This window comes from Schistocerca cancellata, chromosome 12 (genome assembly GCF_023864275.1).
Source record: "Schistocerca cancellata isolate TAMUIC-IGC-003103 chromosome 12, iqSchCanc2.1, whole genome shotgun sequence".
NCBI lineage: Eukaryota > Metazoa > Arthropoda > Insecta > Orthoptera > Acrididae > Schistocerca > Schistocerca cancellata.
In genome coordinates, this window is record NC_064637.1 from 70,508,871 (window position 1) to 70,514,963 (window position 6,093).

The 6,093-nt window shown below is 45.2% G+C and overlaps 1 pseudogene; it reads left to right on the forward strand.

The window, feature by feature from the left end:
• The first annotated feature begins 2,886 nt into the window (after positions 1-2,886).
• LOC126110072 (5S ribosomal RNA) lies at positions 2,887-3,004 on the forward strand (annotated as a pseudogene).
• Positions 3,005-6,093: the final 3,089 nt, after the last annotated feature.

Here is a 6,093-nt window from a genome sequence, read left to right on the forward strand (position 1 = left end):
TACCCTTCATTGGATCCCTGTGAAACCCTACATTTCAGCAGGATAATGCACGACCGCATGTTGCAAGTCCTGTACGGGCCTTTCTGGATACAGAAAATGTTCGACTGCTGCCCTGGCCAGCACATTCTCGAGGTCTCCCACCAATTGAAAACGTATGGTCAATGGTGACCGAGGAACAGGCTCGTCACAATACGCCAGTCACTACTCTTGATGAACTGTGGTATCGTCTTGAAGCTGCATGGGCAGCTGTACCTGTACACGCCATCCAGGCTCTGTTTGACTCAATGCCCAGGCGTATCAATACCGTTATTACGGCCAGAGGCGGTTGTTCTTGTTGCTGATTTCTCAGGATCTATGCACCCAAATTGCGTGGAAGTGTAATCACATGTCAGTTCTAGTACAATATATTTGTCCAGTGAATACCCGTTTATCATCTGCATTTCTTCTTAGTGTAGCAATTTTAATGGCCAGTAGCGTACATGTATATAATACCTGTTAGTAGTAAAACAGGGCCTGAAGCAGAATCGGTAAGTGATTGTCTTATTTTTGCCGCCATCTTAGTGAAATATTGCAGCGGCCGTTTTAAACTGATCTTCTATAAGGACATAAATGTTGTTGGTGATACTTGCGATAATAATTGTGTATTGGTGGCCCAGGACCCACTTTGAGCTAGTAAATTCGTCTTAGATTGTGAATAATCTTTAAATATAGTGCAAATAGCATCTTACGTGATATAAATTGTTATCTGCTGATGTATGAAGCCTGGTTATTTCGTAACAAATTTTATGAATTACACTCCTGGAAATTGAAATAAGAACACCGTGAATTCATTGTCAAAGGAAGGGGAAACTTTATTGACACATTGCTGGGGTCAGATACATCACATGATCACACTGACAGAACCACAGGCACATAGACACAGGCAACAGAGCATGCACAATGTCGGCACTAGTACAGTGTATATCCACCTTTCGCAGCAATGCAGGCTGCTATTCTCCCATGGAGACGATCGTAGAGATGCTGGATGTAGTCCTGTGGAACGGCTTGCCATGCCATTTCCACCTGGCGCCTCAGTTGGACCAGCGTTCGTGCTGGACGTGCAGACCGCGTGAGACGACGCTTCATCCAGTCCCAAACATGCTCAATGGGGGACAGATCCGGAGATCTTGCTGGCCAGGGTGGTTGACTTACACCTTCTAGAGCACGTTGGGTGGCACGGGATACATGCGGACGTGCATTGTCCTGTTGGAACAGCAAGTTCCCTTGCCGGTCTAGGAATGGTAGAACGATGGGTTCGATGACGGTTTGGATGTACCGTGCACTATTCAGTGTCCCCTCGACGATCACCAGTGGTGTACGGCCAGTGTAGGAGATCGCTCCCCACACCATGATGCCGGGTGTTGGCCCTGTGTGCCTCGGTCGTATGCAGTCCTGATTGTGGCGCTCACCTGCACGGCGCCAAACACGCATACGACCATCATTGGCACCAAGGCAGAAGCGACTCTCATCGCTGAAGACGACACGTCTCCATTCGTCCCTCCATTCACGCCTGTCGCGACACCACTGGAGGCGGGCTGCACGATGTTGGGGCGTGAGCGGAAGACGGCCTAACGGTGTGCGGGACCGTAGCCCAGCTTCATGGAGACGGTTGCGAATGGTCCTCGCCGATACCCCAGGAGCAACAGTGTCCCTAATTTGCTGGGAAGTGGCGGTGCGGTCCCCTACGGCACTGCGTAGGATCCTACGGTCTTGGCGTGCATCCGTGCGTCGCTGCGGTCCGGTCCCAGGTCGACGGGCACGTGCACCTTCCGCCGACCACTGGCGACAACATCGATGTACTGTGGAGACCTCACGCCCCACGTGTTGAGCAATTCGGCGGTACGTCCACCCGGCCTCCCGCATGCCCACTATACGCCCTCGCTCAAAGTCCGTCAACTGCACATACGGTTCACGTCCACGCTGTCGCGGCATGCTACCAGTGTTAAAGACAGCGATGGAGCTCCGTACGCCACGGCAAACTGGCTGACACTGACGGCGGCGATGCACAAATGCTGCGCAGCTAGCGCCATTCGACGGCCAACACCACGGTTCCATGTGTGTCCGCTGTGCCGTGCGTGTGATCATTGCTTGTACAGCCCTCTCGCAGTGTCCGGAGCAAGTATGGTGGGTCTGACACACCGGTGTCAATGTGTTCTTTTTTCCATTTCTAGGAGTGTATTTTGACAGTAGAAATATATTAGTCTTGTGTGCGGATTGTATTGTGTGACAAAACTGTTCATTTTACTTTAAGGAAAGTGGTGCCACCTCGAATAGCAGTAGAGTTAGATTCGATAAACCATCTGCAAAAAATGATTCAAATGGCTCTGAGCACTTAACATCTATGGTCATCAGTCCCCTAGAATTTAGAACTACTTAAACCTAACTAACCTAAGGGCAGCACACAATACCCAGCCATCAGGAGGCAGAGAAAATCCCTGACCCCGCCGGGAATCGAACCCGGGAACCCGGGCGTGGGAAGCGAGAACGCTACCGCACGACCACGAGATGCGGGCAAACCATCTGCAACTTAGTGTCATTTACACTGCTTGACAGACAACATTGCTACACGTTCCCAGGTGGAGATTTCTTTAACAGTAGTGTCTAAATAAAACCTCATGTTACATTGATAATAAGTAAGTAAATGTTATCTCGCTGTAATTGTACAACAAATCACAATACTTCGCACGCTACAATACGCTTCTAATGTGGCATAAAAGTAAACTTTTGGTAGAGAAATATTTATGACTATGATGCAGTGACTTAATTATTTTATGCTTTGTCTCATTAGAACAAACTAGATGTATATCTCAGTTATTTGAAAATTTCATAAAACAAAGGTAACAAATAGGCAACGGCCTTGCCGTAGTGGATACACCGGTTCCCGTCAGATCACCGAAGTTAAGCGCTGTCGGGCGTGGCCGGCACTTGGATGGGTGACCATGCAGGTCGCCATGCGCTGTTGCCATTTTTCGGGGTGAACTCAGCCTCGTGATGCCAATTGAGTAGCTACTCGACAGAATAGTAGCGGCTCCGGTCAGAGAAAACAATCATAACGACTGGGAGAGCGGTGTGCTGACCACACGCCCCTCCTAACCGTACCCTCAGCTGAGCATGACACGGCGGTCGGATGGCCCCGGTGGGGCACTTTGGCCTGAAGACGGAGTGCTTAGGTAACAAATATCTATGAAACTTAATATGGCCGTATGAGCACCAACTGTCTTATTAAAACTCAAAAGACAGTCTTTAACAGAGCCATTTCTTTAGTCTTCCCTGACGATTTGTCTCGACGAAAACATCGCTAAGAGTGATCATGGGATCATTAACTCCCATGAAATCTGACAGTATGGCATAGCTTATTTGCCCCTCCCCTTCTAATACATTTAATCTGCCCAGTTGATTTTCTTCCCTCCTTCGCAATCTGTCAGCTCCATCTACAATGACCACAGTGTGGACAGGACGTTTAACTCTGATGTCCCTTTCATCCTTCGATCTGCCCTGGTGACTTATTCAGGAAATGAATTTAAACAAAAGCGTTTACGGCTGGGTCACAACCTTAATGTGAATATTGTACCAACCCATTACGCATGCAGCTGACGGATGACAATCAACGCAGTCTTAGTCTAACTACCACGTTACTTACATGAGAGATTCGTATTGGTGTGTACTGTGGGCGTACTTTTTGTTTTATGCAAGCTTCGGACAAAACGCATTCTTATAATTAAATCGCCGTGGTGTAAATCTCAAGTGGTAAAAACAGGCAGTTAAAATTGCAACTGAGAGCCTCAAGGCAAGGATGAACAGACAAACACAAAGAAGATGCAATACAAATGGCTGAAGGCCCACAATAAAATTTTCAAGATTTTAAAATAAATTACCATAACCCTTCAAAGGCAGAAGGCTTTTTTTTTTAGAATAAGGATTTAATTCATTCTAAAAATTCAAAAATACATAAAATCCAGTAAAAACAAGAATTTTTAAATCGTTGTCTGTGATGGATTATAAACAGACAATTAACACTGGTGAGAAGGACAACGAAGAATTCACTTAGGTGAGACAGCACAACTACACTTGATCTGTCGGAACCCAACCTGGGGAGAGCCACGGACCGGCCGACAAAACGACTTCCTTGCCACCAATCGGTCCATGAGAACTCAAACACCAAAAGTTACGAACGTGATTATCCACAATTAAATGTGTATTATCTGTAAAAACTACACACCATGGTGAACAGCGATAACAGGTGAGGAAAGGACGCTGCCTGAGATCACGTCAGTGGCCAGGACATTAACCGGAACACTGACGGCCACAAGGCAGTAAATTCCTCTGGTACAGTTGAATTTGAAATACGGTATTATAGTCAACTTCACCCAAAACGAACACCGCCTGAACGTACTTCGCTACACAGGGCAGGTTGAAAGGGTACAGTACCGCCCGACATTGAAAATAGGTACAACATACTTCATTATTTTTGTCAGAACAACACTTTTTTTTTGTAAAATAACTCAATTTCAATTAATACAACGAAGCCGGATACCAGTGTGGGAAAGAATGACAATTTATTTATTTAATTGATCACATGTGCACTCCCTGAAAATAAATCCCTACATCCGGTTTGGTGAGATCTGTGAAATTAATGAATATATGGTCGTCTGCTAACCGCAGATAGTGAATGTGAATATATGATCATCTTTGAGACGACCCTTTGGCCACCTTTGGTGGGACCAAAGAGATGAAATTTACCTGAGCTTTGAGCGCCTGAAATGTGGCTGACCAATATGGTAGCAAGGTGCTCCCCCACTTCGACAGAGGTGCGAGAAAACCTGAAGAACGGCCGTGTTTCGGCACTCTGCCGCTGGATCTTGTGCTGTTAAGACCTGTCTTAGTTGTGCTCCATAAAGACAAAAGAGTAGAGACATGGTATGCATGTGGAATATTTAAGAGTAGTTTGAAATAATAATTTCTCTATTTCACGAACTTTTGTGGGGAGAATTAAATGTCAGGCAGGTAATATTAATGGGATGGTAGTAATCTTCGGAAGCGACCAACGGTCACAATGAAACCACGTGTAGCAATAAGTTGAAATACTTCCGTGTGTTAAGCTGAATTACTAGCGTGTGTACAATAAGTTGAAATATTTAAGAAATAGCGTGTGTACCATAAGACGAAATATTTAAGAAATGGCGTGTGCAAGACTTGAAATTAGAGACGAGTACTTCCACGTGGTGAGTACTGTGTGAGCCTCAAACTGTGTATGAGACAAAAGATAGAGAGAAGTACTCGTCCATGGTATCAGTTGAGGACTCGCGTGTGTGATGAATATGTTCTTAATATTACTTTGCATGATATGATTCCGGTGACGCTTGATTCAATCAATAAAACTCTGAGAGAGAAGCAAGGTGAGTCGGCCGTCTATCCAGCAACGACACTTGGCTTGGATTGCACAGGAAGATGTGCATATATCTCCAGAGTTAATAGTAGGAAAGTAGAATTACAAAGTGGGGCAGTGTCGTGTGAATCTGGGATAAATATTAATTGAAGTGGGAAAGTTGAAAGTGATAATGTTGTGGCTAATCCCTGTGTTGTATTTCATGTTGTAGTGTGGTGTATGTCATGTAATTTAAGTATGTGTGGTTTGCATGGGAGAGTAGCAAGGTAGTTTCAAAAGATTAGTGGCTTATGCTTGTTCCTTCTGTACCGCTCGGTGTGGAGGAAAGTTTCGTGATGATGATTGTGAGAGTCGAAGTGTGAGAAATAATAAAAGGTCCACCACCCTATCCAGAAAGTGCACTGTAGCGTTAAATAATTACGAGACCATAAGATAGAGATTCACCAATGTAAAGCCATGCCCACTGGGCGGAATTTCTCATGTGTTATAGTTGTAGGTTATAGAATTTGTGTGTTTAGGTTATAGAATTTATCGGAATAAATAAGATAGTGAAAAAAAAAAAAGATTGGTGGATTTTTCCTTCGAATTGTATGTTGTCATGATGTCTCGAATTTATAATGTATGCGCCATTCATATTCATTGCGGTGGCCACGTGCTGATAAAAGCCG